This window comes from Plecotus auritus (assembly GCF_963455305.1).
Source record: "Plecotus auritus genome assembly, chromosome: 9".
In the NCBI taxonomy this organism is placed as follows: domain Eukaryota; kingdom Metazoa; phylum Chordata; class Mammalia; order Chiroptera; family Vespertilionidae; genus Plecotus; species Plecotus auritus.
Window position 1 is genome coordinate 82011860 of NC_137783.1, and position 10665 is coordinate 82022524.

A 10665-nucleotide genomic window follows, 5' to 3' on the forward strand; every position below is an offset into this window, starting at 1 on the left:
GAGCTCTTTAAATAAATATGAAATAAAAATTCTACCTTATAAGAAAGCATTGTGTTTAACTGGCAATATACAGACTATTAAGTTCAATGAAATATGCTATTCTCCTTTGCCTGGCAATAAAGAAAATGAGCCTTAAAGGTATTAAGTTTCTTGCCTAAGGTTATACAACTAATGAAGGAGCTAGGATGTGACCCTAATGGTCTCCAAAACCTTTTCTTATTCCCTACTGCACTGTATTGCTCCTTTACTGAGTCTTTTTCCCCCACAAGGGGAAGATTCTTTTCTTTTAATTATTTACTTACTAGAGGCCCAATGCACGAAAATTCGTGCAAGAGTAGGCCTTTCTTCCCCCGGCTGCCGGCACCAGCTTCCCTCCGGCACCGGCTTCCCTCCGGCATCCGGGACCCGGGCTTCCCTCCTCCTGTCACCTATGGGCACCCAGGACCTGGGCTGGCTTCCCTCCCACCCTGGCTTCATCAGGAAGGACATCCAGAATGACGTCCGGTCTAATTAGCACATTACCCTTTTATTATTATAGATTGATTGATTTTAGAGAGAGAGAGAGAGAGGGAGAGAGAGGAATATTGATTTGTTGTTTCACTTATCCATGCATTCATTGGTTGATTCTTATATATGCTGAGATAAGGGATCAAATTCACAACCTTGGCGATTTGGGATGGCGCTCTAACCAACTGAGCTACCTGGACAGGGTGGCTGAGTCTTTCTTAAAAATCATAGACTTGTTTGTTTGTTTTCACTAACATTCCATGGCTCTGGAACCAGAACATTTACTTCTTTTTTTTTTTTCTAAGTTCTTTTGCAATGTGATACATGAACTTGATAAATTTATTAATGACTTTTGACGTTGGAGAAGCAACATCTGACATTTTGTTTCCATTTTTACTGAGCTTGTCAAAGCTGGTACTTTGAGTTCTTTTGACTATGAGTGTAGCTATCTCTTCCTAATACACAAAAAGCAATAAAATATATTAACGTTTTATTATTAGGTACTATTGAACTAAAGTTACATTTGTCTGGAGAAGATTTAAATAATACACATCTATTTCTTACATATAATTCCTTTATATTATAGTGTTTGGTATTAAATAGAAGTGCTGCTTCTTCTCCGGTAACCTCAGTCAGACATACAGTTAACCCAGTTACTAACTCCTTAGCTGGTACGTATGTATTAATGTTGCATTAGATTCCTCATCCTTGCTTCCACTGGCAATGGCACGATTTCTCCCTGTGCTCCAATTAGATGCATAAGAGATGCCCAGGACAATAAGCCCTTAAAGGAACACAGTCAGAAATTCCAAGTCCTTAAAGACTGTCATTCTCTGGCATTGACAGAGAAATATGGTTAGTCAGTCAATCATTCCACCTTCATCAATTTCCCAGGTTTCATATATTTATTCAGAAAGTGATTCAACTACATAGGATGAGGCATTTTTAGCATTATGAAACACAATGTTTTGAATATATTTTTCTTTACAATTCTGTTTATTATAATTTTTATAATCCTGAAGAGATTCTCTTATCTAAGGTTTTTCAGGCATGTAGCTATTTTGCATGATTAGTGATAAAGGTTGCAATGAAGTAGTGGCTATGATTAATAACTTCTTGCAATCTAAAAACAAAAGGGATTGGGGGGATGGGTGGGCTAGAAGGGGTCACTGGGGGGAGAAGGGGACATATATAATACTTTCAACCACAAAGATTTAAAAACAAATAAATAAAAACACAGTGATTTTCTTTTCTGTACAGGCAGCTACGAGTTGTCAGGTAGTAACTGTCCATCTGAAAGAAGCTGGTCATCCTTTCCTTGATCAGTTAGTGTGTCCAGCTGAGAACCTGGATCAGACTTTACAAGATGGGCAGCATCATAAGGCTTCCATTTACTTTGATCAGTTCCAAAATATCCACTAAAGTGTTTTTTTGCCACAAGGACAGAGCACTGAATTGCAAATTGGAGCAAATGCTGATACAGATTTATACTTTCTAGGATTCTTTAAAGCAAAAATCAGAGCTCCATGGCTTCCCACAGAGTGGCCAAAATTAGACATCCTTTGGGGTCCACTGGAAAATTGGCATTTATGAGTTGGGAAGCTCCTCCATTACGTATGAGTACATTCTGTACTTAGTGTTCCAAGGATCTCTGGTGGCATCCACATAAAACTCAGCATCAGTGCCAAAGTCCCAGCTCTTACCTTCTCCTTTATTTTTAAAAACTATACACTGAGTGGCCAGATTATTATGATCTCTGAATGCATAATAATCTGGCCACTCAGTGTGTGTGTGTGTGTGTGTATATAGATAGATAGATGATAGATAGATAGATAGATAGATATAGATATAGATATAGATATAGATATAGATATAGATATAGATATAGATATAGATATAGATATAGATATAGATATAGATATTAGAGGCCCAGTGCATGAATTCGTGCATGGATGGGGTCCGGCCAGCCTGGCCAGGGGGAGGGGACATGGTCGGTTGGCCGGCCTGCCTGCTGGTCGAACTCCTGATCAAGGGGACAATTTGCATATTAGCCTTTTATTATATAGGATATACACTTGAGTGGCCAGATTATTATGCGTTCAGAGATCATAATAATCTGGCCACTCAGTGTATATTTTTATTGATTTCAGAGAGGAAGGAGGAGGAAGAGAGAGAGAGAGATACATCAATGGTGAGAGAGAATCATTGATCAGATACCTCCTGCACACCTCCCACTAGGGATTGAGCCCACAACCCCGGCATGTGCCCTGACCAAGAATTGAACCATGACCTTCTGGTTCATAGGTCAACGCTCAACCATTGAGCCACGCTGGCTGGACTCACCTTCTCCTTTAATATTTCAGCCATGAGGGCTGGTATCTGGAGCAATGACAACAAGGCCACTTGCTGAGGCAGCTTAATGATCACCAGATTTTGCTACTAAAAAAAAACAGACAGCCAATATAGTATAGGGCATTTGCCTTTGGTGGTTTAAGTAGGTAACAAATTTCATTTTGTAGTTCAGTCCAGCACTGTCATGTTCAAGAACTTTCTGCCGACCCCCAAGCACTTGATGCTGGAAATCCGTTTCAGTGCCATTCACTTCCTGTCCAACTGCTGCTTTTTTTTTTTTTTTGTCTGTACCAAAGGGTACATGGTCTGCGAGAGGCAGGGGCTGGGAGAAAAGAAGCAGTCAGGGGCCTCAACATTTTTCCCAATTTTACTGAGATATAATTGACATATAATGTATTATTTTAAGGTGTACAACGTAATGATTTGATATGGGTATACTGTGAAATTATTATTCCACCTTTCACTGTTTTCTGTGTGTTTATTTTTGGAGAGAGATGGAAGGGAGGGAGGGGAGAGAGAGAGAGAGAGAGAGAGAGAAAGGTCAATGTGAGAGAAACACATTGATTAGTGGTTGCCTCCCAGGTGACCCTGCAACCAAGGTACCGGGAATGGAACCTGCAACCCTTTGGTCCACAGGCCAGCATTCTAACTACTGAGCAAACTGGCCAGGGCACAACCCCTCATTTGTTATGAACATCCCAGGAACTTAATCAGTTATTTAGTTATCATTTGAAGTAGCATGCGGGTGTGGCTCAATGATTGAGCATCGAATGAATCAGGTCATGGTTGTTCAATTCCCAGTCAGGGCACATGCCTGGGGTTGCCAGCTCAATCCCCAGTAGGGGCCTGCAGGAGGCAGCTGATCAATGATTCTCTCTTATCATTGATATTTCTATCTCTTTCTCTCCCTGTCCCTTCCACTCTGAAATCAATAAAAATATTTTTTTAAAAAAGAAGTTTACAAGTTGTGTGAATTTTTGAACTAGTAATTCAAAAAAGTTGGGCTATTAATTCTTGTACATATTATTATCAGAGTAAACTTTAAAAGCCTTTATAATTCCGAATTGAAAAATACTTTTTCAAAAAAAGTTTAAACAAGTAACAAGAAGATTAAGGTGATCATATATAGAGTTTAACTATATAATTAGTAAAATTTAAAAAGCAACTGTAGGCCCAGCTGGCGTGGCTCAGCAGTTGAACATCGACCTATGAACCAGGAGATCATGATTCGATTCCTGGTCAGAGCACATTACTGGGTTGCAGGCTCAATCCCAGTAGGGGGTGTGCAGGAGGCAGCCAATCAATGATTCTTTCTCATTATTGATATTTCTTTCCCTCTCCCTTTCCCTTTCTCTCTGAAATCAATAAAAATATATATATATTTTTAAAAAGCAACTGTCGTCAGATTTCATTATTGTGCTAATGCTCAGCAAGACATGCCAAATGAATTACTATTGTTCCCAACAGGTAACTTAAAACACATATAGCTAATTCTGCTGATAAGTAAGTTTCCATTTTAAGTTTCCATTTATAAAGCATATCAATTGGGCACTCTGATGAGTGAAGTAAAACTGATAGGGGAAGGAATTGTGTTTCATGCTCTGTTCTTACTCTACATAGATCATTACAAAGCAGGAAGATTTGAGTCAAATGAGCAGGGTACAACACAGTACTCTATTTCTGGGTCATATCTGTAGGGATGTGTATACAAGTGTTGTTTATTTGGCAACTGCCAAAATCAACAGGTGGCATGAGGAGCAGCAGCTCTGACGGAAGTGTTGACAATAGTGTCAAAGCAGTTCAAGAAGTTTATATGAAGGACCTACTATAAGCCCAGCATGTCAAAGTTGAAAATGCATTCATTCATTCACTAGTCATTTATCAACTGTATATTGGACACCATTGTGTGGGAGACACTTTGTGGGAAGTCAAACTTGCTAAGAATGTTGAGAAAGTTTAGTCTTGCCAAGGGCTATACAAAGAGGTTCAAAAAGTGCAAGAAAAGAAGTGGCCTATTTCTTTCTTACCAAAACCAAGAGAAAAACTTTATCACGATGACTTATTAAATGGGGTTTTAAGCTTTTGTCCCCTTTTTGCTACTAAGCATCTCTATTAATATTGTGATGATGCTTTGTCAGTTATGTTGTTTAAGAGATAACAGAGCCCTAGCCGGTTTGACTCAGTGGATAGACCATCAGCCTGCAGACTGAAAGGTCCTGGGTTCAATTCTGATCAAGGGTACGTACCCAGGTGCTGGCTAGATCCCCAGTAGAGGGCGTGCAGGAGGCGGCGGATCAATGATTCTCATCACTGATGTTTCTATCTCTCTCTCTTCCTCTCTCTTCCTCTCTGAAATCAATAAAATATATTAATAAAAAAAGAGAGATCACAGATTTCATGTTCTCTCAAGAGCAACAGTTATGCCAAATATGTGAGGAGAGGCTTTCCTATGGGAAAAACTGTATTCTCTAGTCCTCACTTCAAATATCTATTCACAATAATTTAGGATGTCATATTTGAGTGAATATTTGAGGGAAATAAATATAACTCCTAGGAATGAGAACAAAAGACTTACGAAATTAAAGAAAATGTATATGATTTATTTTATTTCCTCCATAGACATAAAACTAAAACATATTTGTACATAAAGAGTGTTTAAATTAAAAAAAATGATCTGGGCCTTTTAGTTTTGTGTGTATGTAAGGTGTGCTGCCCATTATTTATGTAACTGAGGATCAAAACAAACCTGGATATTCAAACTTAGAGCATGACTCTTATGACTCATAATTGCTGCTCGACTTGAAATCCTATTGTCTAATGATTGCCTCATTGGGATTATGTGAATCATCACCTTGCCTTGTGTGTGTTGACTAGAAGGAGACCTCCTGGTTTCTCCTGAGAGGTCGTTTTCCTTTTGCTGTGCTCAACATCACCATGACACTTGAGTAGGGTGATCACATTCCAGGGCACTGGATGGAGGCAGGACAGTGAATTAGGGATAACATGATTCCATTCTATCCTTTAAATATTCCATGAACTCTGCACAGTATAATGCTAATTATCGTGGTCTCTGGCCTTTAAGAATTTTCACCCTAGCAGAGGAGTAGAAAATGTTAGAGTACAGCTGAGTAAAATAGACAGGGTTGGAGGTTTATAACAAGCCATGCCAATTGCTTCAATGTCAATCCTCTTAAAATGACATGAAGACTAACCTAAACCAAAATAGCCTCCCATTTTGGAATAGGAAATCCTAAGATGTTTCCCAAGGCTGTCTTTTCTTTAACATCGAAATAAATGTGTAAGGTAAGAATAAGGACCATGAGGATATTACCAAGAGCTATTTTGGATTTTTGAACTCTAGGATCCAGTATATTACCCCCTCCCCACCACACACACACACACACACACACACACACACACACACACACACACGCACACACACACACACACACACACACACATTTTCTTGATCCTCAGTGTTCTCTTTCATAGGCAAGGCTTAGTGTGTTAACAGATACATTCCACTAAAACCATTACATGAGAATGAAAATAAGCCCTTCCTCTCCTTGCCCAGTGTCCTCCTAGACGCTCTGGGAGTATTGTTTGTTAATGGTGCATCATGTTTGAGGACAAAGGGAGATGGAAGAAAGAGGAAAGAAGGGGAAGGGAAGGAAGATGACTAAGGTCTAGTCCATGGATAGTTCAGTGGTTCAGAAAGAGGTGGAAGCTTTACCTGTTTACTAAGCCTTGTTAGCTAGGGGATGCACATCCTGTTTGTGGATATGAAAAGCTGAGTCACCTTGAAAAGGTGCAGATGAGGCAAGCAAGGCCTTTCTTCTCTATCCTTTCTGTATTTTCTTTCTTTTTTTTTTTTAAATATATTTTATTGATTTTTTACAGAGAGGAAGAGAGAGGGATAGAGAGTTAGAAACATCGATGAGAGAGAGACATCGATCAGCTGCCTCCTGCACGCCCCCCACTGGGGATGTGCCCGCAACCCAGGTACATGCCCTTGACCGGAATCGAACCCGGGACCCTTCAGTCCGCAGGCCGACGCTCTATCCACTGAGCCAAACCGGTTAGGGCCTTTCTGTATTTTCTATTGATACCAGACATACACCAGGGAAGTCCTAGACAGGCTAAAAGTGTCTTTGGATTGTATTTGATTAGTGACTAGATAATGAATTTATGGCATAATTTTTGGAAAATTGAAAAATAAGCAAATTCAGTTGAAGCAAAAGCTACCCAAACCACTTAAGCAGGATGCTTTGAAAATGACTGTATGGATCTAACCTGTCAGTGACTCCTACAAGCTGTATCCTACCCCATCCATTTTCTCACCTTTAGTATGCTCCCCTGGCACAAGAAGGCTTAATTTTTGCTTTTAGTCTACATATATGTTAGACTTATAAATAAAATATAAAAATCACAAGAGAATAATTTTTTTAAATTCAGATGTGTTTGAATAGACAAAATAATATGACATTTGTTTAGAGATTTACAGGTGGTGGGGTGTATGTCTGTCTACATGCTCATATTTGGAATTTGTGATCCATTTTTTAAAATATTGATTTCAGAGAGGAAGGGAGAGGGAGAGAGAGATGGAAACATCAGTGAAGAGAGAGAATCATTGATAGGCTGCCTCCTGCGCACCCCACACTGGGGATCGAGTCCCCAACCTGTGCCTGACTGGAATCAAACCATGACCTCCTGATTCATACCTAGGTTGATGCTCAACTACTGAGCCACGCTGGCAGGACTGTGATCCATTTTTTGAGGAGGAGCTCTTGAAAGTGTCTATGTACAAAGATGGAATTTTCCCATGTATGACAACATGCCCTTTATAGTAGTTGCTATGTGATGATTTCATTCAATTCTTTCACCATTTGTCTCTATTTGGACTACTTATAAAACTTTCACTCATGTATACATTAAGCTTGCACTTGATTTGAACCTATAATTCATGTATTACCTTTGCTTATTGTGTGTTTTTTTTCTCTCATTGGCCTATAACAAAGTCATTCATATCATTTTCATACAAGGAAGTGAAATCCTCAATGCATCCACTTTTCTATGAAACCAGTCTTTTTTTTTTTTTTTTTAATCCTCATCTGAGGATATTTTTCCACTGATTTTTTTTAGAGAGAGTGGAAAAGAGAGGCAAACACAGAGAGGAATATAGATGTAAGAGAAATACATCGACTGGTTGCTTCCTGCATGCACCCTGACCAGGGCTCGGGCCAGGGAGAAGCTAGCAACCAAGGTATGTGCCCTTGGTCAGAACTGAACCTGGGACCTTTTGGTCTGCCGGCCGACACTCTATCCACTGAGCCAAACTGGCTAAGGCCAAAGTCTTGTTTTCTATGAAATGACCCTTAATTTTGAATTATCACTTCAAAAAAAACTTTTAACTTCGGTAAAAGAATTAAACATGAGTACTACTTTGAACACACAGCTCACCATGCAGACACCAGGGTGGGCAGAGGTAATTTTCAGACTTAGAAATTAACTCTAATATTTAGGGACATGGACTTTAAACCTATGCGGGGATACCGAAAGGGATGTACCTCTGAAAGGACTAGAAAAACTTTCTCCACTGTTCCAGGGAGACTCAAAGGAAGCTTGTCAATGCCCAAGAAGTAAAAGCCCCAAGTTTACTTCAAGTATGGATCTGGAGTCTGAAAATACAGAATTTATTCCGTGTAAGATTTGAAACTTCTTCATGGTCCAGAAAATCTTGTCCTGCAACCACAACCTACCCCACATCAAAAAGTGAATGTAGCCCTAGCCGGTTTGGATAGCTCGGCCTGGGAACTGAAGTGTCCCGGGTTCAATTCCAGTTAAGGTTGCAGGCTCCTCCCTGGCCCAGGCCCTGGTTGGGGCTCATGCAGAAGGCAACAATCTATGTGTTTCTTTCACATCGATGTTTCTCTCTGTCTTTCCCTCTCTCTTTCACTCTCTATAAAAATCAATGGGAAAATATCCTCAGGTGAGGATTTAAAAAAAGTGAATGTAAAAGTTTGTCCCCATTCATGGTACCACTCAGCAGCCTGTCAAAAGCAAAAATCAAATATACAAAGAAGCTATTTGGGAGGGTACTTCTAAATTCAAGTCTGTATAGAAAAAAATACTCACTGAATATAAATCCACATTCTGAAAATTATAAAACAAAAGAGGAAACAATTTGCCATCTGTGAAAGTTATTGGATTCAATAAAAAATAGATTTATACATTCTCCAAACATTCCTCCCTAAAACGTCAGCTTATAGCACTACAAAAAATACATATCTTATAAAAATAACTTAAGAGATAAGAAAGAATAGCAAGCATAGGAAAATGAGATACTATAAAAGGTAGGCTTAAAAAATAGAACTTCATGAAAGAAAAATTTAAAAATATAATTATAACTTAAAAACTTAATTTCCTAAATAGAGAATTCATGACCTGAAATATAGAACTAAGAGCACATACACTGAATGTGAATATCAAAGGGTTTAAGAAATGGAAAAAGTGAAAGAGAGTTTAAAAGACATGGAAGAAAGAAGGGAGATGTCCAGTGTCTATATAGTTTCCAATAGTTTACAAAGGAGCAAATGGAGAGTGAAAGAAAGGCAATATTTCAAAAGATAATGATTGAGAATTTTCTTGAATTATTGAAAGACATGAATGTTCAGGATAAATAATTACATTACACCTAACATAAAAAGAAAATACTAAAACAAGATATTTTTACAATCGTATATAATATAGCTTAATATGCTACGTGTCCGGTCGACTGGTCAGCCGTTCAACCAATCAAGGCGTAATATGCTAATGATATGCTAAGGCCACTCAACCACTTGCTATGATGTGCACTGACCACCAGGGGGCAGATGCTCTGACCAGTAGGTTAGCTTGCTGCTGGGTTCTGGCCGATCGGGACTGGGCAAGACAGGCCAGACACACCCTGGAGCCCTCTCGCGGTCCCTCCCTGGCTGGCCAACCTCCCGCATCTCATCCTGGCCCCAGTCATGCACTGATGGGATCCTTTGATCTGGCCTGTGCCCTCTCGCAATCCAGGACCCCTTGGGGGATGTCGGAGAGCCGGTTTTGGCCCAATCCCACAGGCCAGGCTGAGGGACCCCACTGGTACATGAATTCGTGCACTGGGCCTCTAGTTTTTACTAAAAGAAAACATTAGTTAAAACAACAATGGACTTAAACAGGACTTATCAAGTTCAGAGTCAATGGAATAGAAATTTCAAAACTGTCAGCTTAGAATTCTATTTATAACTAAATGATCATTCAACTGAAATGGTAAAATAAGGCAAAATAAATGTGTTTTAAGACTATCTGAGGGGGGTGAGGGCATGTGCCGGGGGGTGGGAGTGGATGGGGAGAGGTCAATGAGAGAAAAAAGGAGACATATGTATTACTTTCAACAATAAATAATTTAAATAAAAAAATTAAAAATTTTAAAAAGTCATATCTGAGGAAATTTACCACTCACAGATTCTTCCTAAAAGAGCTACTAAGGGATTTATTCTAAGAAGAAGCCATCTGAATGGAGAAGAAAAAACCAAGGAGGAGAGAGGATTGGGAAATCAATGAGAAGGAAGATACTGGTTTCTGACCTCTTGGCTCATTCTCTCTATCTCTTCCATTCCAGAGGGTTTCTGCTTCCCTTCCTAGTCTTGGAGTAGTAAGTTTACCATATCTTCCCCATTTAATGGATTTTCCTTCTAGTTTATATCTTTTTTCCTGGGGCACCATCTAGTTTAGCATGAATGATAGCAGGTTATTGAGGAACATGATTAATAAGGAAAA

The 10665-nt window shown here is 39.3% G+C and overlaps 1 pseudogene across 1 annotated transcript; it reads right to left on the bottom strand.

Annotated features, from left to right (window-relative positions):
* Positions 1 to 1563: 1563 nt before the first annotated feature.
* LOC308233571 (S-formylglutathione hydrolase-like) lies at positions 1564 to 3105 on the bottom strand (annotated as a pseudogene). Its single transcript has 3 exons — positions 2851 to 3105; positions 1776 to 2210; positions 1564 to 1663 (listed from the first exon to the last, which is right to left on the bottom strand). The product of its transcript is annotated as an S-formylglutathione hydrolase-like (transcript).
* Between the last annotated feature and the right edge of the window lie 7560 nt (positions 3106 to 10665).